This window comes from Pseudophryne corroboree, chromosome 1 (assembly GCF_028390025.1).
Source record: "Pseudophryne corroboree isolate aPseCor3 chromosome 1, aPseCor3.hap2, whole genome shotgun sequence".
In the NCBI taxonomy this organism is placed as follows: Eukaryota; Metazoa; Chordata; class Amphibia; order Anura; family Myobatrachidae; genus Pseudophryne; species Pseudophryne corroboree.
Window position 1 is genome coordinate 929,931,667 of NC_086444.1, and position 27,219 is coordinate 929,958,885.

General features: G+C 40.8%; 1 long non-coding RNA gene across 2 annotated transcripts in view; it reads left to right on the plus strand.

The window, feature by feature from the left end:
• The window catches only part of LOC134969653 (uncharacterized), a 57,251-nt gene that overhangs the window by 20,396 nt on the left and 9,636 nt on the right, over nucleotides 1-27,219 (plus strand). Inside the window, exons 2-3 of one of the 2 annotated variants that reach the window (XR_010189519.1) lie at nucleotides 115-525; nucleotides 3,677-3,818. This is a non-coding gene — a long non-coding RNA (uncharacterized LOC134969653). The remainder of the gene's footprint in view (nucleotides 1-114; nucleotides 526-3,676; nucleotides 3,819-27,219) is intronic. The other variant, XR_010189515.1, reaches the window with a different exon arrangement.

The following is a 27,219-nucleotide window of genomic DNA, read 5'->3' on the forward strand; positions in this document are numbered from 1 at the left end:
CAATATGTGTATGATCACACTACGGTCTGACCGGCAGTGTCGCAGAAAAATAATAATATACTACACTAAGCTTAACATCCAAAAAAATATAATTTTTTCAAATTATATATTTAGGTTTTATTTTGTTTAGAATACTGCAGAAGAGCACCCCTAGATTGACAGTGCACCCCTAGATTGACAGAGCACACCTACATTGACAGAGGACCCCTACATTTACTGAGCACCCCTAGATTTGCAGAGCACCCCTTTATGGATGAACAAAGAACCCCTGGAAGACAAAGCAGCACCCATTGATGGACAGCACAGCAGACCTGGATGGACACAGCACAGACATGTCTATTCAATACAAGATCCACTGCTGGAGTAAAATGTGGCCCATCACTGGGGACCTTTATAGAATCCAAATCGCACGAGTATCTGAGGGTGATGTTTTCCTTCGTTCCGAGGATCCCGACTCAGATTGCGAATTTCCGGTGGGTTCAGTTTCTGGAGATCTGGACCTGCTCATCTCTATTAATAACCAGGGTAAACTTCTCTGTTTGTATGCATGTTTATATGTCCTTATCAAATGATATATATTTGTAAACTCATTTCTATACAGCATTATAATGTATGGGTAACACTCGATTACAGTACTAGATTAACTAGAATCAATGAGAAATTAACACCACTGCTGCTTTAATTAAGTAAGGCTAAAAGAGTAGCTAATAAGCAACATGCTAGTCTTGAAAAAGGTTTGAGCATTAGAAAATGAAACATGTTGACCATATACATGAGATGGGAGTCACCAGAAAATGGAAACCAAGAAGTGCTCCACCTCTGGCTGTTCTTGATGTTGCGTCTCATTCTGTCAGATAAATTACTGCTGCTGTCCACAGGCTCAGGTACTAAATGTCCTTCCCTTTGATAAGGGATGGATCAGTTACATTTTAACAACCTGGGAAACTTCTGTTAAAGTGGTAAAGTTTTTAATAATTTTTCATCAAAGCTAAATTTACAGACTGCATGATAAATATTACATGTCTCCCATAGCTCACCAGCAGTGTTAGAATTTCAGTAAAAGTTGAATGATGTTCAGCCTCAGCTAATTCCACAAAGAGAAGCATATCATCTCACCATTACGATTAGGTTGTTGCATTGTCATCCATAATTACATGCCCCTATAGAGAAACATAGAGTGGACCTATTATTGACTAAAGTAAGTTACTTCCACTGTTGCTGACTCCTTGGAACTTGCAAATCAGATCTAGGATTTCCTCACTAGCTATTTACTCCAGACATTCTTCCTGTCTGCACCAACGTGAATGCTATTAGATGCAAGACACGGATCAATTGAATAAAGAAAGCACATACATAAATAAATAAATAAATAAATAAATAAATATATATATACTTCCAAGACTGATGTGTGGGCAATATATCCAATCAAACTGATTACATTGTTGTTTGTAGAGAGTTTTAGTGGTTAAATTATATGTTTTCTGGTTGATTCTAGATAAATTAACTGGTGAACTAGCCATACAATTCATGCTGCATAGTACATTGCCAATTGCTATGTTCTTTCTTGTTCATGACAAATTATGCTGCTATGGAAATAGATATATTCTCATCTAAACATATGATTCATGCTGTGTGGCATCTGAAAAAAATAACTACAATTATTGCTGAAAAATAGTAAGCTAAACCTATATTTGTAACTGTAAAGGCAGTTGTCTTTTAACAAGTATTACAAAGCTAATTAACTGCCATAACATATTGCATATTGTAATACTAATCTGTGAATGGAAACAATGTATTTTTTGTGTCTAAGGCAACCTGCCTCTCTGTCATGGTGAGCGCAAAAGAAAAGGATCCAGAAATCATCCAGGAAGTCTATGTCTGAATAGTACTTACCTATAGTATAGTCCAGGTCTTCATTGATCCATGAGTACACCGTGCATAGAAAGTTTCAGAATAAACATTGGATAAATAAGAGCATGGACTGAGTTAGGAATTGCAGCCAGCTTACACTGGCACCAGTACATTTGCTTGCTTTCCAGCAAGGTATCACAAATGTTTATATATTTGTGACATTATTGATCTAGGTCTGGATTTGAATTTAAATGTGTATTTGTTGAGGTGTTCCTGGGTATTTAAGGGCTCTACTTTTTTGGATGTGTGCTTTGAAAATGGCTTCATAGAGAATTGAAACAGTGGACTGCTGTTTGACTTGAAACCAAGTTAATAAAGGAACGGTGTGTAAATTTGGCGAGTGTACCTTGAAAGTTAGTCTATGAATACACACACATATACTGTAATATATATATATATATATATATATATATATATAGAGAGAGAGAGAGAGAGAGAGAGATAGAGAGAAGAAACTTGATCGGTACTCCAACTGTAAGTGATCAACTACCTAGGCGCCTTCAGTATTGAAAATTTGTAGAGAAGAGAAAGACTGCGGCACTCACAGAATTCAGTATATCAGCCAGTCAGCGTGCCCGGATCAGCTTACCCGGACACCCATATAGTGGTCAACGTTTCATTTATTTAACATAAATTTCATCAGGACATGTGCATAAACACACAATCTTACCTTATATAAAAACAGAAGTATCAGAATCCCATCACCGGAACATTCACTCAACTGAGCGCCAGCGGACTCCACTGATGTCACGAATCCTGCGGCATGCGCCTCCTGGCGCCATTGCTATGGAGACCCGGCGCTATACCAAAATGATACTGAGTTAAAAAAGATCGAGAAACTTGCGCGACATCTTGGTGCACAATGACATTTCAGGCTTAGGAACAAGTCGTCCACAACATTTTATGAGTAAAAAACCTGGCTGCTATAGATGTGTGGGCTGCACAACTTGCAGCTATACGGAAACTGGTATGTTCTTTGCTCATCCCCATTCTAGGGCCAAATTGAAGATTCGCCATGTGGTATCTTGCCAGACTACCCATGTAATTTATTATATTCGCTGCCCCTGCAGTCTACTTTATATTGGCAATACTATAAGATCTTTTAGAGAACGTATGGCTTTACATCGTAAAGCAATCCGGGATGCTATGGAGAGGAAACTGCAAGAACAACCAGTATCACGCCATTTTCGGGACACTAAACAGTCCTTGGCTACGCTTAGTTATAAAATCATTGATCACCCCCCCCCCCCTAATATAAGAGGCGGTGATTGTGACAGACAGCTACTTTGCAGGGAAGCACGGTGGATCCACCAATTAAAAACAGTGGCCCCATGGGGCCTTAATGAGACTAATAATTTGGGTTGTTTCATTTAGGGACCCTTGTTTGACTTTCGGAATTATTTGTCTATTTTCTCTGGCTACAGTGTTTATTTTCTTTTTCGATTTGCTGTATCTAACGGGATTCATAGGGGTGCTGATTGTTTATGACCACCTACTATATAGGTGATCTGGCTTGGCTGTTATATTAATATAGATATTTATTGTTTATGCCAGTTATGATCCTGTGCACCCTGTTAGTACACATTTAAATATAGTGCATCTCTGGGCTAGATATGGGCTGTAGGTAGTGCCTCTAGGCATTATATATTTGTGCTTATGCCTCATGCTCTGTTTTTATGGTTTCTACATTTAATTATGCAGTGCTGCCTTGCCGCTGGGCTGTCATGTAAAAGATTACACATTCTTTGTTTATTTTCTGTCACAGCGTGTAGTGCCGGGTCTCCATAGTAACGGCGCCGAGAGGCACATGTCGCTGGATTCAGACATCATTGGAGTCCGCTGGTGCCCGCGCTAGGTCGAGTTAATGTTCCGGTGGCGGGATTCTGATAGTTCTGTCTTTATATAAGGTAAGATTGTGTGTTTATGCACATGTCCTGATGAAATTTATGTTAAATAAATGAAACATTGACCACCATATGGGTGTCCGGGTAAGCTGATCCTTCTCTCTCTCTCTCTCTCTCTCTCTCTATATATATATATATATATATATAAAGAACACAAGTCCTGTACTCTTACCCAACTGGAGACAGCTGCTGGGGTGCTATGCAAATTAATATAAAGATATCCAAATAATATATAGATCTGCAACATCCAAAGGGGAAGAGATGGCACTCACCAGAGTTCAAACTGAATAGTTTGCAATAATATTTTTTCAAAGATCCAACTGGCATGATCTTTGAAAAAATATTATTGGAAACTATTCAGTTTGAAGTCTGGTGAGTGCCATCTCATTCCTTTTGGGGGTTGCAGATCTATAAGAGCTTTAACATATTCTTTTACAACAAAAACACCTTTCACAGACAACAAACGATTAGAAATTATATCTTAAGCGTTCTGCCATAGATAGGTTTACCATACCATCCTTTTAACCAGAACACTAATGAATTACACATGTTCTTTGGCTGTCTGACTTCAAGCCTGCAATTTACCTGTTTTTAATCCAGGGGTGTTTTACGAGAGCAGAGGGCCCACGTGCAGCCTCCGTTGTGACAAGTAGGCTCTGGCATTATGTATGGCCATTTTCCAAGTGATTTTTGTCCGCAGTGCAGGGTTGCCACCACAGGACTGCTGAGGAGTAAGAATAATAGATGGGTGCAGAGTGTGTGGTGTGGGCCCCGTGCACCCATTATAGAAACGACTATGTTTTAATCAGTCAAAGAACCTGTGTAATTCATGCGTGTCCAGTTTAAAGGGATAATATGGTAAGCGTAATAATAGACAAGATGTGTTTTACTTTTAAACATACAGTATCTTCATGTAGACTCAGTTACATATTTATTTTAAATTGCACATATAAATTTCATACTTAATGAAATAAACAAATAAATGTTATGTTTGCAAGTGTTTATGTGTGCACTTTTAACACAAATTTCCTACAGCATTAAGGGGTCTATTCATGAAGCAGTGAAAAGTGTGGAGAAATGAGTCAGTGGAGAAGCTGCCCATGGCAACAAATCAGCATTAAAGGAACATTTATCATTTGCATACTGTTCAATTGTATGGAGCAGCTGATTGGTTGCTATGGGCAACTTCTCCACTGGCTCACTTCTCCACTCTTTTCACTGTTTCATAAATAGATGCCTAAGTTACCCTTTTAGGCTAGTAACATTTGCTTGACTGTAAGTGATTTAATTGCAGAGACTGGTAGCATCCTTCATTAAAATAAGGTTTACATACATGGTGAAACTGTGTATACTCTAATGGAATAGTTATGTTTTGCTCTATACAGTTACAGTATACTTAATATGTTATCATTTTTTCTTTTACTTTGTATATCCTTACATTAATGAGTACTTAAGTAACTAAGAAAAAAAAGTCACAAAAGCTCAGAGAAAACAATATGCAGAAAATGAAATAAATAAACCTTTGCTAGGATTAGCAGATGGTTTCTCTTTTGATAAGTCTAGTGTTTAAAATGTCCAAGAGGAGCAGTTGCTTTTGCCAGCAGCTGCCTCCAAGCTTCATCCTGATTGCTGATTTTTAGAGCTCATTCCCAATCCCTTCATCTAAAATAGAAGCAGTGGCACAGTAGAATATATCTTCAAAAGAAAACCTGTCTCCACTGAATTCAGACAAAACAATATGAACATGAAAATACAAAACATATATATTTTATGGCCTTGGATCCCTCTGCGGTCAAAGAACAGTACACAGGGCTTGGATTCTTTTAGATAAACTGCCTGTTGCATTACACACAAGAGAGACCTTTTTGCTTTTCTCTTGGTACGTTATACGACAACAGTAAAGAGAAATACACTCCGGTTTCCGAGACACTGTCAACATGCAGTGAATTTTTGAGGTGTGGTTATTGTGTTTTCCCTGCCTATTTAAACAAACTATACATTGAAATGTACATTATTCTAGTCATAGATTATAGCTTTGGGAGGATGAAGAATAAAAATATTAGAGATGAGCGGGTTTGGTTCCCTGAAAACAGAACACCCCCCATACTTCACACTTTGAGCCGGTATCTGAGCCTGGCTCGGGACTTCCCGCTAGACTCGTAAACCAGAACAAGGCAAAACATCATCATCCTGCTGTCGGATTCTCACAGGTTTGGATTCCATATAAACAACCGCGTGTCGCCGCCATTTTCACTCCGGACTTGGAGAGTGAGGGAGACAGACCTCTGTCTCTCTCTGTGGGTGGTGGCATTGGGTGGGGTTAGTGTGTGCTCTGTAGGGGTGCTGCTGCAGTCACTGTGGTGTACCTGTGCTATGTTAGGGGTACAGTCCTGGCTGTCACTGGTGTTTCATGTGCTGTTACTATACATGAGTGTTGCTGTCACTGTGTTGTACAGGGTGCAGGGGCACTATCCTCCTCCTGTATGCTTTCAAATATAGGGGTGCTGCTGTCCCTGTATGTTGTAAAAATTCAGGGGTGCAGTTGTTAAAAATGAAAAGCACACTGCTCCTATATGCTGTAAAATATAGGTGTGCTGCTGTTCAAATAACATTACACTGACATTACACTGCATTTTTAAAATATAACATTATGTTGTAAAAATTCAGGGGTACAGTTGTTAAAAATTAAAAACACACTTCTCCTGTATGCTGTAAAATCTAGGGGTACTGCTGTTCAAATAACATTACACTGGCCCTGTTTGTTGTAAAAATTCAGGGGTGCAGTTGTTAAAAATTAAAAGCACACTGCTCCTATATGCTGTAAAATATAGGGGTGCTGCTGTTCCAATAACATTATGCTGTCTGTGTATGCTATAAAAATTCAGGGGTGCAGTTGTTAAAAATTAAAATCACACTGCTCCTGTATGCTGTAAAATATAGGGGTGCTGCTGTTCAAATAACATTACACTGACATTACACTGAATTTTTACAACATAACGTTATGTTGTAAAAATTAAGGGGTACAGTTGTTAAACATTTAAGACACTGCTCCTGTATGCTGTAAAATCTAGGGGTACTGCTGTTCAAATAACATTACACTGGCCCAGTATGCTATAAAAATTCAGGGGTGCAGTTGTTGAAAATTAAAAGCACACTGCTCCTGTATGCTGTAAAATATAGGGGGGCTGCTGTTCAAAGAACATTACACTTGCCCCGCATGTTGTAAAAATTCTGGGTTGCAGTTGTTAAAAATTAAAAGCACATTGCTCCTGTATGCTGTAAAATATAGGGGTGCTGCTGTTAAAATAACATTACATTGTCCCTGTATGTTGTAAAAATTCAGGGGTAGAGTTGTTAAAAATTAAAATTCACACTGCTTCTGCATGCCATAAAATATAGTGGTGCTGCTGTTAAAATAATATAACACTGTCCCTGTATGCTATAAAAATGCAGGTGTGCAGAAGTTAAAAATTAAAAGCACACTGTTCCTATATGCTGCAAAATATAGGGGTACTGCTGTTCAAATAACATTACACTGGCCCTGTATTCTATAACAATTCAGGTGTGCTGCTGCTGTTAAAATAACATTACAGTGGTCCTGTATACAGGGGAGCTGTGAAAAAAAGGGGCACTGTTCTGAGTGCTGTAATAAAAAAGGGGTGCTGTCTTGTGAAATGGAGAACAAAAATTTGGAGGAAAATCAGGAACCACTTCCAGTTCCTAGTACTAGTGCTCAAGCTGCTGCTGCCACCAGTCATGACATTTACGATGCAATTCCATCAACGTCATCTGCTAAGGCCGATGCCCAATATCATAGAAGCCATGTAAAATCCAAGAAGTAAAAATGAATAATCAGAAAAAAAAGAAACATAAAATTGGCAATATGCCATTCACGACACAAAGTGGCAAGGAAAGGCTAAGGCCTTGGCCTATGTTCATAACTGGTGGCTCAGCTTCTCATGAGGATAAAAGCTTTCCTCCCTTTTGAAAAATGTAAAAATTAAGCTTGTTGAAGCACAGGAAAATACAACTGTGCATTCAAAGATATCACAAATCCCCAAGGAGAGTCCAAGTGTGTCAGCGGTTGCGATGTTTAGGCCTGACCTTTCCAAGACTGTATGGAAAGAGGAGGATCCTACAACTATCTGCACTTCCTCTGTAAGTGGTGGGAAGAGCACTACCAGTCCAGGATGAGGAGGATATGGGTGTAGCTGGCGCTGAGAAGGAAGTTGACAATAAGGATTCTGATGGTGATGTGTTTGTTGGCCTAAGGCACCAGTGGAGACAGTTTATGTCCATTGGATGAGAAAGCCCATTGGCATGCCTGGGCAAAATACCAAAAACAGCCACCTCTTTGGTGTGGAATTATTTCTCAACAAATCCAGACAACAGGCGTCAAGCCGTGTGTTACCTTTGTCAATCCATAATAAGTAGGGGTAAGGACGTTAAAAACCTAGGAACATCCTACCTTATACCTCACCTGCAGTGAATTTATTAGAAATCATTGTCAAGTTCAGAAACCTTGGGTAAAAGTGTAAGCAGTCCACTGACACCTAAATCCCTTCTTCCTGTTGTACCCAAAGTCCTGCAAACCACACCACCAACTCCCTCAATGTCAATTTCCTCATTAGAGAGGAATGTAAGTAGTCCTGCAGGCCATGTCACTGGCATGACTGACGAGTCCTCTCCTAACCTGGATTCCTCCGGAGGATCCTTGAGTGGTATGCCTACTGCTGCTGCCACTGATGTTGTTGCTGCTGGGAGTAGATCGTCATCCCAGAGGGGAAGTTGGAAGACCACTTGTACTACTTCAACTAAGCAATTGACTGTCCAACAGTCCTTTGTGAGAAAGATGAAATATGACAGCAGTCACCCTACCCTGTTGGAAAGCGGATAACTGAGGTCATAACAACTATGCTGGTGTGAGACGTGCGTCCGGTATCCGCCATTAGTGCAGTGGGATTTAGACAGTTGATGGACGTACTGTGACTTTGGTACCAAATCCCATCTAGATTCCACTTCACTAGGAAAGCAGTTCCTGGACTGTACAGGGACATTAAGAAAAGTGTCCTTAGTGTCCTAAAAAATGCGGTTGTACACACTGTCCACTTAACTACGGACATGTGGACAAGCGGAGCAGGGCAAACTAAGGACTACATGACTGTACCAGCCCATTTGGTAGATATATTGCCTCCAGCAGCAAAAACAGCAGCAGCACCAGTAGCAGCATCTCACCAATGCTAACTCATTCCTAGGCAGGCTGCACTGTGTAGCACCAGTTTTCGTAAGAGGCACACCGCTGACAACCTCTTACGGAAACTGAAAGACATCATCGCAGAATGGCTTACCCCACTTAGACTCTCCTGGGGATTTGTGATATCAGACAATGCTACCAATATTGTGCATACATTACATCTGGGCAAATTTCAGCATGTCCCATGCTCTGCACATACAATTAATTTGGTGGTGCAGAATTTTTTGAAAAATGACAGGGGCGTGCAGGAGATGCTGTCTGTGGCCCAAAAAATTGCAGACCACTTTTGATATTCAGCCACCGCATGCCGAAGACTGGAGCACCAGCAAACACTCTTGAACCTGCCCTGTCGTTATCTGAAGCAAGAGGTGGAAATGAGGTGGAATTCAACCCTCTATATGCTTCAGAGGATAGAGGAGCAGCAAAAGGCCATTCAAGCCTATACATCCACCTACGATATAGGCAAAGGAGGGGTAATGCACCTGACTCAGGTGCAGTGGAGAATGATTTCCGTGTTCTCCAACCCTTCGAACTTGCCATACGTGAAGTCAGTTAAGACACTGCCAGCATGAGTCAGGTTTTTCCCCTCATCAGGCTTTTGCACAAGCAGCTGGAGAAATTGAAGGAGGAGCTAAGAGATGGAGCGATTCCACTAAGTATGTGGGACTTTTGGATGGAGCCCTTCATTCGCTTTGCCAAGATTCAAGGATGGTCAATCTGTTGAAATTAGAGCACTACATTTTGGCCACCATGCTCAATCCTAGGTTTAAAGAAAATGTTATATCTCTCTTTCCGGCAGACACAAGTCTGCAGAGGGGCAAAGACCTGCTGGTGAGAAAATTGTCAACTCCAGTGGAACGTGACCCGTCAACAGCAACCCCTTCATTTTCATCCGCAACTAGGGCTGCGAGGAAAGGGATATAATTTCCTAGCCCACCCACTGTCGTGATGCAGGGCAGTCAGAAGCAAGTGTTGACATCTGGTCCAGACTGAAGAACCTGCCGACAATTACTGACATGCCTACTGTCACTGCATATGATGCTGTTACCATTGAAAGAATGAAGGAGAGTTATATCAGTGACATCATCCAAGTAGACATGTCCAGTAAGTATACTGGCAGGAAAAAGAGGCAATTTGGAGACCCTGACATGAACTGGATTTATGTTACCTAAATTGCCCCCCCTCCAGTGTGTACTCTGAAAGAGTGTATAGTGCAGCCAGTAACCTTGTCAGCGATCGGCGTAGGAGGTTACTTCCACAAAATGTGGATAAAATGATGTTCATCAAAATGAATTATAAATTCCTCCAGGTAGACCTTTAAAAGCAATTGCCTCACGAAAGTACACAGGGACCTGTAATGGTGGATTCCAGTGGGGACAAATTATTACTCTGTGAGGATAACGATGTACTGTACACACTGAAAGGTATGAGGAATTGGAGGATACGGATGATGATGACATCTTGCCTCTGTAGAGCCAGTTTGTGCAAGGAGAGATGAATTTCTTCTTTTTTGGTGGAGGGATTAATTGCTTCTCTTTTTGTGGGGACGCAAACAAACCAATCATTTCAGCAACATTCGTGTGACAGACCCTGTCGCTGAAATGATTGGTTTGTTAAAGTGTGCATGTCCTGTTTATGCAACATAAGAGTTGGTGGGAGGTCCCAAGGACAATTCCATCTTTTACCTCTTTTCTTTCTTTGCATTATGTGCTCTTTGGGGCCTAGTTTTTAAAACTGCCATCCTGTCTGCCACTGCAGTGCCACTCCTAGATGGGCCAGGTGTTTGTGCCGCCTACTTGTGTCGCTTAGCTTTGTCATCCAGTGACATCGGTGCAACCTTTTGGCCTAAAAACAATATTGTGAGATGTGACATGTTCAGAATAGACTGGAAATTAGTGGAATTGAATGTTATTGAGGTTAGTAATACCGTAGGATCAAAATTACCCCCAAATTCTGTGATTTTAGCTGTTTTTATGGTTTCTTTTAAATCATCCAGATCCAAAACAAAAACAAAACCTGAAAGGGTGGTTTTGGCAAAACCTATCCAGATCCAAAACATGAGCGGAGATCCAGATCCAAAACCAAAACATAAACCCAAAAAGTGTCCACCGCACATATCTAATTTTAACTATCCAGAGATAAATTGGACTAATGATTTATGTTTTACTGCTAGGGGTAATAGGTTTTTAAGCACTCTAAATGATCACTGCTTACTTCAACTAATTAGGGACCAACTAGGTACAATGCAATCTTAGACCTGGTAATAACAAACAATGGGGATTTTATATCAAATATTATAGGAGTGGAGCCCATGGGAAACAGCGACCACAAAATGGCCACATTCAATATTAGTTTTCACAAGAAGCCCTGTATAGACTCAACTAAGACTTTAAGCTTTAGCAAAGCCAACTTTGACAGGATGAATGAAGCTTTAGGTAACACTGACTGGGAAATTTTGTTTCAAGGCAAGAATACTACAGAAAAATGGAGATGTATTAAAAATGTTGCTTGCTAATTATACTCAAAAGTTCATTCCAATGGACAGCAAACGAAGGAGTAATAATTCCAAACCAATGTGGCTTTACAAAAATATTAAGGAACTAATGGCAAAAAAAGAGGCAAGCTTTCAAAAAGTATAAATCGGATGGGAAGGTGCAGTCATTCCTGTACTATAAGGATTGTACTAAAATAGTCAGAGCGTCTAAAATTGAAATGAAAAAGCTTATAGCAAAGGAAAGTAAATCAAACCCCAAAAAGTTTTTTAAATAGATCAAAATCAAAAGATTAAAGAAAGACAGTATAGACCCTTTAAAAGGCAATTTAGGCATCCTAATCAAAGATGACAATGACATAGCGGAAAATTAAACAAGTTTTTCTCATCTGTATTCACAAGAGAGGACCAGATGGCGGGATTGATACATAACCTCAACATTGATAATGTCCAACTACTTAATGTTTATTTAAGTAAGGAAGTTATCTGTGACCAATTAAAAAAAAATAAGATTAATAACTCACTTGGTCCCGATGGAATTCACACAAGGGTTCTCATGGAGCTACACTGCGAATTAGCAAGACCCCTATATTTGATTTTCAATGAGTCACTCACATCAAGAATGGCCCCCAAAGACTGGCATATAGTGGAAGTAGTGCCAATATTCAAAAAGGGAAGTAAATCTGAACTGGGTAATTATAGATCAGTAAGTCTTACATCTATAGTGGATAAAGTATTGGAAGGTATTTTAAGAGAAAGAATACAGGAATTCCTTAAAACTTTTAAGGTAATAAATAGGAACCAACATGGATTTGTGAAGGATAGATCATGTCAAACAAACTTAATAGGCTTTTATGAGACAGTTAGTGCGAGCCTTGATCAGGATAAAGAGGTGGATGCAATATTTTTAGATTTTGCTAAATCTTTCGATACAGTACCTCACATGAGACTTATCTACAACTTAAGAGAACTTGGGCTAGGAAGCACAATATGCACTTGGTTAGAAATTGGTAGGATAATAGGGAGCAGTGAGTGGTGGTAAATGAAATGTATTCAAATTGGTCTGAAGTACAAAGTGGTGTGCCATAAGGGTCTGTTCTTGGACCACTATTGTTTAACATTTTCATAAATGATCTAGGTAGTAGGTAGTAGGTCTAGAGAGTACAATGTCAAATTTTGGAGAGAATATCAAATTGTGTAAGGTTATAAATTTGGAGGGGGATGCTAAGTCTCTACAGAATTACTTATTTAAATTGGAATCATGGGCTGCAAAATGGAGAATGCTGTTCAATATAGACAAATGTAAGGTAATTCACTTTGGTAGAAAGAACAAAAATACTACCTACATACTAAATAGGGAGAAACTAGAGGATTCTGCACTGGAAAAAGATTTAGGTGTTAGATAACAAACTAAGCTGTAGTACCCAAAGTAGGAATGCAGCAAAAAAGGCACACAAGGTATTAGTTTGCATAAAGTGGGGAATTGATGCAAGGGATGAGAGTGTTATACTCCCATTATATAAATCACTAGTGAGGCCACATCTCAAATACTGCTCACAACTATGGGCACCATACTACAAAATGGATATCCTGAAACTAGAAATGATTTATAGATGGGTTTCATCACAGTAAGGACAATACGTATGTGGAATTCCCTGGCTGAGAGAGTAGTAATGGCGGACTCGGTCACTGCTTTTAAGAATGGGCTTGATAAATTCCTAATGGATAAGGATATACAGGGATATGGTGGGTAAATCATGCACTATAGCAATAGAACATAATATATTAAAATGAAATAAACAAAAAAGTGTACTTGAAATAACGGCTAAAAATAAACCCCAGCTAAAATTAGTCTTAAAATTATTACAGTGTAGGAGAACACTAACAGGTTGAACTGAATGGACAATTTTCTTTTTCAACCTAAAAAACTATGTTACTATGTCATCCCTTGCCTCTAACATTGTCTACTTTAGTATCCACCTTTTGCACCTATTACCCATCTTGCTCAGTGAGGCATAGATAATAAAGGCATAATATGATAATGTTTACATTGTATTCTATTACTAAAAGCTAAAATTTGACTTATTGGTAGCCTGTATTAGTACCCATTATTCCTTTAGATGCAATTTAAATTAAGCTGCGTTGGACAATGGGCCTAATTCATACCTGATCACATCAGCAAAATCTTTCTCTGATGGGCAAAACCACATGCACTGAAGGGGGGGGGGTAAGGCAGATATAACATGTGCAGAGAGAGTTAGATTTGTGTGTGTTATTTTGTTTCTGAGTAGGGTGAATATTGGCTGCTTTATTTTTACATTATCATTTAGATTTCAGTTTGAACACATCCCACTCAAATCTAACTCTCTCTGCACATGTTATATCTGCCCCACCTGCAGTGCAGCATGGTTTTGCCCATTAGAGAAAAAGTTTGCTGCTGCTATCAGGTCTGAATTAGGCTCAATGTGTGTTCATATACACAAAATTGTTGATAACACTAAGTGTTTGAAAATGAACATTTGAACAACACCAGTAAACAGGTATTCAATCGTTCAACTTTAACGATTGCAATTCACTACACTCTAAATCTTAATAGCTGTAGTTTTATTTCAAACACACCATGTATGACAAAGTGCTTTTCTTCATTTCACTCTATTGCATTTCCTCCAAAGCAATTACACCATTCATTCTCCCTGCAACTCACCCCTCTGCACACATCGTCGACTCCTTTACACACTCTCCTCTTATTAACACTCATGAGCCTTTCACTTATCTTTATGCATTGACAATAATATCCACAAAAAACATTCCCAAACCTCCAACAAATACATTTACCTCTCTCTCCTGCTTTTTTAACTGGCATATTTTCCACCAAATCTAGGCCTGAACCACTTGCCCCACTCACATTCACCTGATTCACAGCAGTATATAAATACAGCAAAGCTCATAAACATCACTAGTCATCCATCACCCTCCAAATCAGTAAAATGTGCCTTATGGAATGCAATCCTTGTTTATAACAAATTCACATCCATCCATGCCCTCTTTATATCTCACAACTTCAACCTTCTGGCTACACCAGAAACATGGCTCACACTGCCAGACATGGCTTCTCCTGCAGCACTGTTACATAGTGGTCTCCAGTTCACATACACCTCTAGGCCTGGCAACAGTAAAGGAGGGGGGGGTTAAAATATTACTTTCCCAATCCTTCACATACATAGTTCTACTACAGTTTCTATCACTCACTTTTACAATATTTTAAGTTCATTCTATGTACATTCCTTTTTCTCTGTATGTTACAGCTACTTTTTGCCCACCTGGGAAATCCCAACAATTTCTGGAAGATTTTTCTGCATGGCTCCCTCATATTCTATCCTCTGACATTTTCACAATCATCACGGGTGATTTTAATAACATGATTGATAGCTTGAAATCTGCTGCGTATGCCTCCAAAGTACTCTCTCTGACTTCTCTCTGCCTCTCCCAATGAACTCACTCCTCTGCTCATCATGAGGACCATTGCCTTGATCTTGTATTCACCAGACTTTCTGAATTCAATAACACTCCTTTCCTTTTCTCAGATCATATCCTTATCACCGGTATGCTCTCATCTATTACTTTAATCCTCCAATCCTCCTCAAACCTGCAGAAATATTTACACAATTAACTAATCAAGAACTTTCCACCTCTCTGCAACAACCGCTCTCACCTATTTCTGCATTCACTTCTCCAAGATGGCTGTATCACACCAGAACCAGACTCTAGAAATAGCCATTGATGAAGTAGCTCCAGATAACCATCACACTCCATGTAGGTGCAAACCATAAATTAACAAGACAACGACAAAAACTATCACATAAAGTTGAACATCAGTGACATAAATCTCATACTCCAAGCAACTTACTCATGTATAAGACTATTTACCAGTCCTATTGTCATGCCCTGGACACTGCCAAAAAACATATTTCCAATCTCTCATCTATGCTCAAGCCTCTAACCCCAAGTGACTTTTTAATACATTTAAATCATTTATTAGCCCTTTTTCACCCAGCCCACTAGCTTCTACCAATGTGCAAGATATTGTTTCATATGTCAAGGACAAAATTAATAATGTCCAAGGTGAAATGGTGTGCTCTTCCTCTGCCAGTGCCCTGCTCAATTCCTTACTTAAACCCTCTGGTGCCTTCTCTTCATTTGATCCCACAAATGAAGATTAACAACACTCTGCTCATCCTGCTACTCTACTACCTCTCCTTTTGATCCTTTACCCTCACATATACATAAAGCTCTGTCTCTTATGCTCATTCCAAACTTAACCATAATGTCTCGGTCTCTCTACTGGTATATTTCCTTCACTGTTTATGAATGCATTGATTACTCACATTCTGAAAAAAAAATTCTGGCCATAACTCTGTCAAACTACCATCCCATTCCCCTCCAAGCTATTTAAGAACATTTTCTATATTTCCCTCACATTTTCTTATCTCACAGAACTTATTTGAACCCACTTCAGTCAGACTTTTCTTACCAGCATTCCACAGAGACAGCACTCACTAAAGTAGTAAATGTTCTGGTCACTACTAATTCTGAAGGTTTTTACTCACTTCTTATTCTTCTAGCTCTCTCTGCTGATTTTGATCACTTTCTTCTCATACAAACACTGCAATTCACATTCTTGTTATGACTACCTCCTACACTTGACGTCAGCAGCGTATATGTCACAGGTCGTGTGCTGGCTTGGTGGGTATATAAGGTGTGCAATAGGCTGTCTGCACACATACTGTATCACTCATTGCTGTTATGAATATAAGGGGCAATTTATCAGAGTAACAACAAGGGATGATTATTGGCTTTCGGGCCAAGGGTGGCAGTATTTCTAAAACAGCACAGTTTGTGAACTGTTCACATACTGCTGTGGTGAAGGTGTATCGTGACTGGACAAATGGCACCATTGCGAATAACCAGCATGGAAACAGCAGATCACTACGTGCCATTGATGTGAGAGATGAATGTCCACTATGAAGGTGCATGTGGTCCAACCCACTTGCTACACTGGAGCAGCTCACCATCTATGAACCTGGGGGCTACCAGACATGTGTCTTAAATAACAGTTCAGCCCATTTAGCTGCTGTCCTTACTGCACACGATGGTTACTCTCGCTAGCTGTTGGTCATAATAATGTGACCCAACTGTGTATTTCTCTTGTCAGTATAGTGTTAGCACATCCCATTGAGGAAAGTTCTAACAGTAATTTTAGCACACCATAATATTTATCAGCAGGTGAAAGAAATGCTTTAAAGGGTGCATTGTTGTCCAGAATTTGGCAGTTTTGAAACAGGAGATTTATAAACAACTACAGTATCCAATGTCAATGTATATTGGAGTCTGCAACAGGTCCAAATAGAATCCTTTAAAAAGAAACTTAAGAATGTCCAGGCACAAGCAGTGTAACATGAAATAATTACAAAGAAAATGAGTGAAATAATAACAGTTGAATTCCCTCAAATTTCAGTACTACCTGTATAAAGCTTGCCAAAACTACACAAAAATGGTGCCAATCCTCCAGGACACCCTATAATTTCCTCACGGGACTCAATCTATTATTGTATCTCGCATTTTCCTGATTACTATCTACAACTCATAGCTCAATCACAAGTCTTGTTTCTTAAGGATACTACATAATTTATTCTCAATTTACAAGAAATTTCTCCCTTACCTACCAAGCACTTATTGTGTGCCATCTGTGTAACCAGCCTCTACACAAGAATTTAGGACAGTGGTTTGGCGTCCTCTTAGAAACAGTCCACAATATTGCGGGCCAGATGTGGACTTCATAATTAATCTACTACATTTGACCATCCCTAGGAAGTATTTCCTTTTTAATGAAACATTGTATGTTCAACATTCTGGCTGTAAAATGGGCACTTGTGTGGTCCCCAGCCTGGACAATCTAATAATGGTGGAGGTGGAGAGAGATCTATTTTTCTCTGATACAGTACTTAGGCTTCTACATATATTACACTGTATTGCTTTATCTATATTTTTGCAGATTGTTCAGGTGATTTGTCAACATTTAAACAGACCATGGAGGAAATTAATATGAAAGATTCATCTATTAAATTTACCTATAAGAGTAATTGTTATATGGTACATTATTTGGATATGGCAGTAAGTGTTGGCACAAATTTCAGTTTGCATGTATTCAAAAAGCATTTACAGGAACATGATCCTTTGGGTAGAGAGTTACTACTTTGTCTTCCACACAATTCCTGTGGGCCCTTCGTATTTGAAGTGAAAGGGATGATGCCATCATTCAAATAGATATGCTGTTGAACAAATTTCTAATCAGAGGTGATCATACTAGGATTCTGAAAGAAGCAAAATTTTAGGTGAAGGAGCTGGAAATACCTAGAACTGATGCTCTATGTTCCAATGGCAAAAAGAAAATTGAAGGGAAAGTGCTTTGGTTGTAGGATTACACCACAGCAGTGAGCTCACAAAAACAGCAAGGGCAATATGGCCTGTCATATCATCTGACCAACTGGTACCAGATTTAAAGAACACTAAAATTATGCCAGCATTGCAATGTGGAAATAATAATAGAAATGTTTTGGTGCATAATGATATTTCTTTATTAAAACCTGCAAAACCAGAACACTATAAATGCATGGGTTGCACAAGCTGTAGTTTCCAAAAAACTGGGAACACATTCATCCACACTCTGGAAAGAAATTCCTAATAAAGTATCCCTTAACATGTACCAGTTGCTTTGTCATTTATATCATTTGGTGCCCTTGCAGGCTACTATACTGTATGTTGGCAAGACCACATGCCAACTGATGGAGTGAATGGCTCTCCATAGATCTAGTATAAGAGCAACCCTAGAAGGAAAAGAATCTGAGCAACCTGTAACAAAACATTTCAGAGATGTCCACATGGTCTATCCACAACATGTTACAAAATGACAGACTGGGTCCCAACTAATTCAAGAGGAGGAAAGGGGCCGTATTTTATTGCAGTGAGTAACCAGATGGATCCACAATATGAATACCGTCCATCCACAAGGACTCAATGAAGTAATTTATTTTTCTAATTTCTGTTATGGTGTCCACACACGGTGCTATCTGTGCTAGGTGCGATTTGAGCTATACTACGTGTGCTATGCGATTTGTACTTTAGTGGTATGCTATTTGAACTACACGTGATTTGATCTACACCAGAATTTCACTACACTACAATATGTAATGTATGCGATGTAGTTCTGAAATACCTGCCTACACATACTATTTTGCCTTGCGATATTGAATACACGGGAGCACGCATTACATCGCAAGGGATGCTATTTGAACTAAAAAGATCAAATACCATGCAAGAATCACACGGTGTGTGGGCACCATAACAATTAATTCCCTTTTTTTTATTGTCATATTTCTCTTGTCAGTATAGTGTTAGCACATCCCTTTGAGGGTATTTCAGTTTTTACTACACTGGCTTTTAGTGAAGTTGTGTTATTATCTCTATATAGTATGGCATAGTCCTTATTTTTATATTTATCATTACAGTAGTTTTTATACTTTTCTAGACACTTTGGGTTTCTTCTCCATTATGTAGAGGCTGTACAGTCACACCATACTTGTTCTAATATATTATTCTCTGCTTTTGCTGAGTTGTTGTTCATGTTCCCATGGTGATGGCTCACAAGGTAGCCATGCCCCTGGAGACTGCCAGGGCACCGGTACTATGGCACATCACGTTATTTCACCAAGTCTCCAACAGGACATGTTTATATGTCTTGATAAAAGGGCTATGCCCTGAAACATGGCATAAGACAGTTGCATTAGCATGTTGTATAATTTCTAATCTCTGAGTACTGTCCACTGCATTGTGTATTTTAGTGAATCTGGAAGGGCACTGGGGTGTGCTGAATCATGTAAACAGAGTGTCAGACATTCATTATTCATTGCTAATGGGATGTAGTTAATATCCCGGCGGTCGGGAACCTGGTATTTAGAATACCGACGCCGGGATCCTGACTGCTGCAGTGAGCCCGCAAGGGGCTTTCTAGCACTCGCCCCGCTGTCGACATTCTGATGGCCAGGAACCCTGTGTCAGTATACTGACCGCTGGGATTCCAGCCGCCGGGAATCCATCCCCAACCCATTGATAATATATATATACAGTAGAGATGAGCGGGTTCGGTTCTTTGATAACCAAACCCCCCCCCCCCCCACCGAACTTCACTAACCGAGCCCGGATCTGAGTCAGGCTCAGGTTTTCCAACCTGACTCAGAAACCAGAACGAGGCAAAATGTCATCATCCCGCTGTCGGATTCTCGCGGGGTTTGGATTCCATATAAGGAGCCGCGCGTCGCCGCCATTTTCACTCCGGCATTGTAGAGTGTAGAGAGAGGACATGTCTCCGTCCTCAGTGTCCTGCATCAGTTCAGTGGTAGTGTCTTGTGCTGCATCAGTCCAGTCACAGTGGTGGTGTCCTCTGCTGACATATGTCCAGTGCAGCTGTATAAGTCCAGTCCAGTTGTGCTGTGTTGTACTGCGTCAGTTCCGTGGTGGTGTATTGTTCTGCATCAGTCCAGTGGTATTATTTTCTGCTGCCATATGTCCAGTGCTGCTGTATAAGTCCAGTAAATTGCAGTGGTGCTGTGTTGTCCTGCATCAGTACAGTGGTAGTGTCTTCTGCTGCATCAGTCCAGTAAAAGTGGTGGTGTCCTCTGCTGCCATATGTCCAGTGCTGCTGTATAAGTTGCAGTGGTGCTGTGTAGTCCTGCATCAGTCCAGTGGTGGTGTCCTTGTGCTGCTGTATATGTCCAGTGGTACTGCCGTATATGTCCAGTGATAGTGCTGTATATGTCCAGTGATACTGCCATATATGTCCAGTGGTACTGCCATATAATTCCATTGGTAATGGCGTATAAATCCAGTCCAGTGATACTGCCGTATATGTCCAGTGATACTGCCGTATATGTCCAGTGGTACTGTCATATAATTCCAGTGGTACTGCCATATAATTCCAGTGATACTGCTGTTTAATTCCAGTAGTACTGGTGTATAAATACAGTCCAGTGATACTGCCGTATATATCCACTGGTACTGCCCTTTAATTCCAGTGGTACTGGCGTATAAGTCCAGTGGTACTGGCATATAAATTCAGTCCAGTGATACTACCGTATATGTCCAGTGGTACTGCCGTATAAATCCAGTGATACTGCCGTATATGTCCAGTGGTACTGCCGTAAAAATCCAGTGGTACTGTTGTATAAATCCAGTCCAGTGATACTGCCGTATATGTCCATTGGCACTGCCATATAATTCCAGTGATACTGCTGTATAATTCCAGTAGTACTGGTGTATAAATCCAGTGGTACTGGCATATAAATCCAGTCCAGTGATACTGCTTTATCAGTCCACTTATACTGCCATATATGTCCAGCAGTATTGACATATAAATCCAGCGATACTTCCGTATATGTCCAGTGATACTGCCGTATATATGCCCAGTGATACTGCCGTATGTGTCCACTGGTATGCTGTATAAATCCAGTGGTACTGGTGTATAAATCCAGTCCAATGATACTGCCGTATATGTCCAGTGGTACCGCTATATAATTCCAGTGATACTGCTGTATAATTCCAGTGGTGCTGGCATATATATCCAGTGGTACTGGCATATAAATCCAGTTAAGTGATACTGCTGTATATGTCCAGTGGTACTGTTATATAATTCCAGTGATACTGTCGTATATGTCCAGTGGTACTGCCGTTTATGTCCAGTGGTACTGCCGTATAAATCCAGTCCAGTGATACTGCCGTATATGTCCAGTGATACTGCCGTATATGTCTGCTAGTACTGCCGTATAAATCCAGTAGTACTGGCATATAAATCCAGTCCAGTGATAATGCCATATATGTCCAGTGATACTGTTGTATAAATCCAGTTATATAGCCGTATATGTCCAGTGGTACTGCCGTATAAATCCACTTAATCCAGTGGTACTGGCGTATAAATCCCCAGTTGTGGGAGAAAAAGGAACAGTGCCGGTGAGACGATGTGACCAATGGGTACAGTTTTTTGTTTCTTACGCATTTCTCTGCACCTGTATATTGGCGATTTTGTCAGAGGATAACCTCTGACGAAACCGCCGATATACAAGTGCAGAGAAACACAGAGAAACGTGTAAGTTACAAGAAACTGTTCAACTGTACAAGAAACTGTACCCATTGGTCACCGGCACTGTTCCTCCAACAAAGCCCAGCCAGCAATTCATCTGCTCTCATCACGCTGCTATTGGAGCAAAGACAGCACTTTAAACGATGGCTGAGTAACGTACAGAACCGGTAAGAAAGACCACCAGATGCCCACAATCTTACGGCTACCTGGACACTGCCACTGTCACTGCGGGCAATGGTGGATCTATAGAACATTTCCGGCACCCCCCCCCTCCCCTCTGCCTATGCCATTGCAGTAACTCACACTCAAGTAACGGAGGAGGAAAGCATATCGGTCTGTATTGCCGTTATAGCACCTCATGATTTGCCATTCAACCTTAAACATTGTATAATGGAAACCAATGGAGGTGAGCACAACATTGGGTTTACCACCTATCTGGATAAGACTTTTTAAAAAAGATGTACATTCTACGTGCCACATACATCCCTTTTTAAAGGACATTACAAGGCACTGATTACTAATACAATATTAATGCTACATCCAGTGACATTAGTGTCAGTTATCTATATTCTAACATGTTTATGTAATATCAGTTATATGAGCTATGTGTCAACCACTATGTATATCATATTGTTTTTAAATTGTTATATTTTTAAGGTGTAACTAATAAATCTGTATTTATTCTACATAGCGCTCCCTTGATATTTGTAATATCTTCCTTTTTATAGTTTATGTTTCTAGCACTTCAGTGGTGCTATTTGGGAGCTGCACATTAACATCAATTCTGTGTGACAAAATACTGAGCAGGATAGGTGGCTTTTAAGCGCTAGGGATTTTGACTGTGTTACTATACTATTATTTTTATGTGACACTGCCGGTCAGACCACAATGAACAAAGGGGTGTTGTGACCGACAAGGTACTACTGTGGTTCAGGGGTGCTCTGTCAATCTAAGGGTGCAAAAAACATAAAAGCAATATATATATATATATATATATATATATATATATATATATATATGTGTGTGTATATATATATATATATATATATTATCATTATTATTATTTTTTTTTTTAGTGTACTAAGCTAATATTTTTCTGTGACACTGCTGGTCAGACTGCAGTGTATCATATATGTATTGTGACACTCTGACACTGATGATGTTGATAATGAGGATGTTTATGCCAAGGATGTTGTTTGTGTAATTGATCAGCCACCAGGGGAAACAGTTGTTGCCCATGACATGAAAAAGTCCATTGTCAAGCCGGGGCAAAAGACAATCAAAATTGACTGGAAATTATTGTTATCGAGGTCAATAATACTCTAGGAACAAAAACACCCCCAAATTCTGTGATTTTAGCTGTGTTTATGGTAAAAAAAACAGATTTAAAACCAAAACAAGCAAGGGCATTTTTGGCAAACCAAATACAGATCCAAAACACAAAGGCGATACAGTTCCAAAACCAAAACCTATGACGGTGGCCTGCACATATCCCTAATAAATAGTGATGTGCACCGAACATTTTTCGGGTTTTGTGTTTTGGTTTTGGATTCAATTCCACGGGCGTGTTTTGGATTTGGATGCGTTTTGGCAAAACCTCCTTGAAAATTTTTTGTCGGATTCGGTTGTGTTTTGGATTCGGGTGTTTTTTTTTACAAAAAACCCTCAAAAACAGCTTAAATCATAGAATTTGGGGGTCATTTTGATCCCATAGTATTATTAACCTCAATAACCATAATTTCCACTCATTTCCAGTCTATTCTGAACACTTCACACCTCACAATATTATTTTTAGTCCCAAAATTTGCACCGAGGTCGCTGGATGACTAAGCTAAGCGACCCAAGTGGCCGACACAAACACCTGGCCCAACTAGGAGTGGCACTGCAGTGTCAGACAGGATGGCAGATTAAAAAAATAGTCCCCAAACAGCACATGATGCAAAGAAAAATAGAGGCGCAATGAGGTAGCTGTGTGACTAAGCTAAGCGACCCAATTGGCCGACACAAACACCTGGCCCATTTAGGAGTGGCACTGCAGTGTCAGACAGGATGGCACTTCAAAAAATAGTCCCCAAACAGCACATGATGCAAAGAAAAATGAAAGAAAAAAGAGGTTCAAGATGGAATTGTCCTTGGGCCCTCCCACCCACCCTTATGTTGTATAAACAGGACATGCACACTTTAACAAACCCATCATTTCAGCGACAGGGTCTGCCACACGACTGTGACTGAAATGACTGGTTGGTTTGGGCCCCCCCAAAAAAGAAGCAATCAATCTCTCCTTGCACAAACTACCGAGGCAAGATGTCCACCTCATCCTCATCCTCCGATTCCTCACCCCTTTCACTGTGTACATCCCCCTCCTCACAGATTATTAATTAGTCCCCACTGGAATCCACCATCACAGGTCCCTGTGGACTTTCTGGAGGCAATTGCTGGTGAATGTCTCCATGGAGGAATTGATTATAATTAATTTTGATGAACATCATCTTCTGGAAGTAACCATGTTCGCCGATTGCTGACAAGGTGAGCGGCAGCACTAAACACTCTTTCGGAGTACACACTTATGTAAAATAAAGTCAGTTTGTGCAAGGGCATCCAAAATGCCTCTTTTTCCTGCCAGTATATGTACGGACTGTCTGACGTGCTTAATTGGATGCGGTCACTCATATAATCCTCCACCATTCTTTCAATGGTGACAGAATCATATGCAGTGACAGTAGACGACATGTCAGTAATCGTTGCCAGGTCCTTCAGTCCGGACTAGATGTCAGCACTCGCTCCAGACTGCCCTGCATCACCGCCAGCGGGTGGGCTCGGAATTCTTAGCCTTTTCCTCGCAGCCCCAGTTGCGGGAGAATGTGAAGGAGGAGCTGTTGACGGGTCACGTTCTGCTTGACTTGACAATTTTCTCACCAGCAGGTCTTTGAACCTCTGCAGACTTGTGTCTGCCGGAAAGAGAGATACAACGTAGGTTTTAAATCTAGGATCGAGCACGTGGCCAAAATGTAGTGCTCTGATTTCAACAGATTGATCACCCGTGAATCCTGGTTAAGCGAATTAAGGGCTCCATCCACAAGTCCCACATGCCTAGCGGAATCGCTCTGTATTAGCTCCTCCTTCAATCTCTCCAGCTTCTTCTGCAAAAGCCTGATGAGGGGAATGACCTGACTCAGGCTGGCAGTGTCTGAACTGACTTCACGTGTGGCAAGTTCAAAGGGTTGCAGAACCTTGCACAATGTTGAAATCATTCTCCACTGCGCTTGAGTCAGGTGCATTCCCCCTCCTTAGTCTATATCGTAGGTAGCTGTATAGGCTTGAATGGACTTTTGCTGCTCCTCCATCCTCTGAAGCATATAGAGGGTTGAATTCCACCTCGTTACCACCTCTTGCTTCAGATGATGGCAGGGCAGGTTCAGGAGTGTTTGCTTGTGCTCCAGTATTCGGCACGCGGTGGCTGAATGCCGAAAGTGGCCCGCAATACTTCGGGCCGCAGACGTATCTCTTGCACGCCCCTGTCATTTTTTAAATAATTCTGCACCACCAAATTCAATGTATGTGCAAAACATGGGACGTGCTGGAATTTGCCCAGATGTAATGCACGCACAATATTGGTGGCGTTGTCCGATGTCACAAATCCCCAGGAGAGTCCAATTGGGGTAAGCCATTCTGCGATGATGTTCCTCAGTTTCCGTAAGAGGTTGTCAGCTGCGTGCCTCTTATGGAAAGCGTTGATACAAAGCGTAGCCTGCCTAAGAACGAGTTGGCATTTGCGAGAGGCTGCTACTGGTGCCGCCGCTGCTGTTCTTGCTGCGGGAGGCAATACATCTACCCAGTGGGCTGTCACAGTCATATAGTCCTGAGTCTGCCCTGCTCCACTTGTCCACATGTCCGTGGTTAAGAAGACATCGGGTACAACTGCATTTTTTAGGACACTGGTCACTCTTTTTCTGACGTCTGTGTACATTTTTGGTATTGCCTGCCTAGAGAAGTGGAACCTAGATGATATTTGGTACCGGGGGCACAGTACCTATCTCTAGTTCCCTGTGAATTAACGGTGGATACCGGAAACACGTTTTTCACCACCCAGGCTGCCAAGGCCTGAGTTATCCGCTTTGCAGCAGGATGACTGCTGTGATATTTCATCTTCCTCGCAAAGGACTGTTGGACAGTCAATTGCTTACTGGAAGTAGTACAAGTGGTCTTCCGACTTCCCCTCTGGGATGACGATCGACTCCCAGCAGCAACAACAGCAGCGCCAGCAGCAGTAGGCATTACACTCAAGGATGCATCGGAGGAATCCCAGGCAGGAGAGGACTCGTCAGACTTGACAGTGACATGGCCTGCAGGACTACTGGCTTTCCTGTGTAAGGAGGAAATTGACACTGAGGGAGTTGGTGGTGTGGTTTGCAGGAGCTTGGTTACAAGAGGAAGGGATTTTGTTGGCAGTGGACTGCTTCCGCTGTCACCCAAAGTTTTTGAACTTGTCAATGACTTGTGATGAATGCGCTCCAGGTGACGTATAAGGGAGGATGTTCCTAGGTGGTTAAAGTCCTTACCTCTACTTATTACAGCTTGACAAAGGCAACACACGGCTTGACACCAGTTGTCCGCATTTCTGTTGAAATAATTCCACACCGGAGAGGTGATTTTTTTTGTAATTTGACCAGGCATGTCAATGGCCATATTCGTCCCACGGGTGCCTGACTTAAACAAACCACCTCACCATCAGAATCCTCCTTGTCAATTTCCTCCCCAGCGCCAGCAACACCCATATCCTCATCCTGGTGTACTTCAACAGTGACATCTTCAATTTGACTATCAGGAACTGGACTGCGGGTGCTCCTTCCAGCACTTGCAGGGGGCGTGCAAATGCTGTAAGGCACCAACTCTTCCCGTCCAGTGTTGGGAAGGTCAGGCATCGCAACCGACACAATTGGACTCTCCTTGGGAATTTGTGATTTAGAAGAACACACAGTTCTTTGCTGTGCTTTTGACATCTTAACTCTTTTAAGTTTTTTAGCAGGAGGATGAGTGCTTCCATCCTCATGTGAAGCTGAACCACTAGCCATGAACATAGGACAGGGCCTCAGCCGTTCCTTGCCACTCTGTGTCGTAAATGGCATATTGGCAAGTTTACGCTTCTCATCAGCCGCTTTAATTTTGATTTGTGGGTCATTTTACTTAATTTTGTTTTTTGTATTTTACATGCTCTCCACTATGACATTGGGCATCGGCCTTGGCAGACGACATTGATGGCATTTCATCGTCTTGGCCATGACTAGTGGCAGCAGCTTCAGCACGAGGTGGAAGTGGATCTTGATCTTTCCCTATTTTACCCTCCACATTTTTGTTCTCCATTTTTTAATGTGTGGAATTATATGCCAGTAATATATCAATAGCAATGGCCTACTACTATATATACTGCGCACGACAACTAAAATGCACCACATTTATGGATGGATAGTAT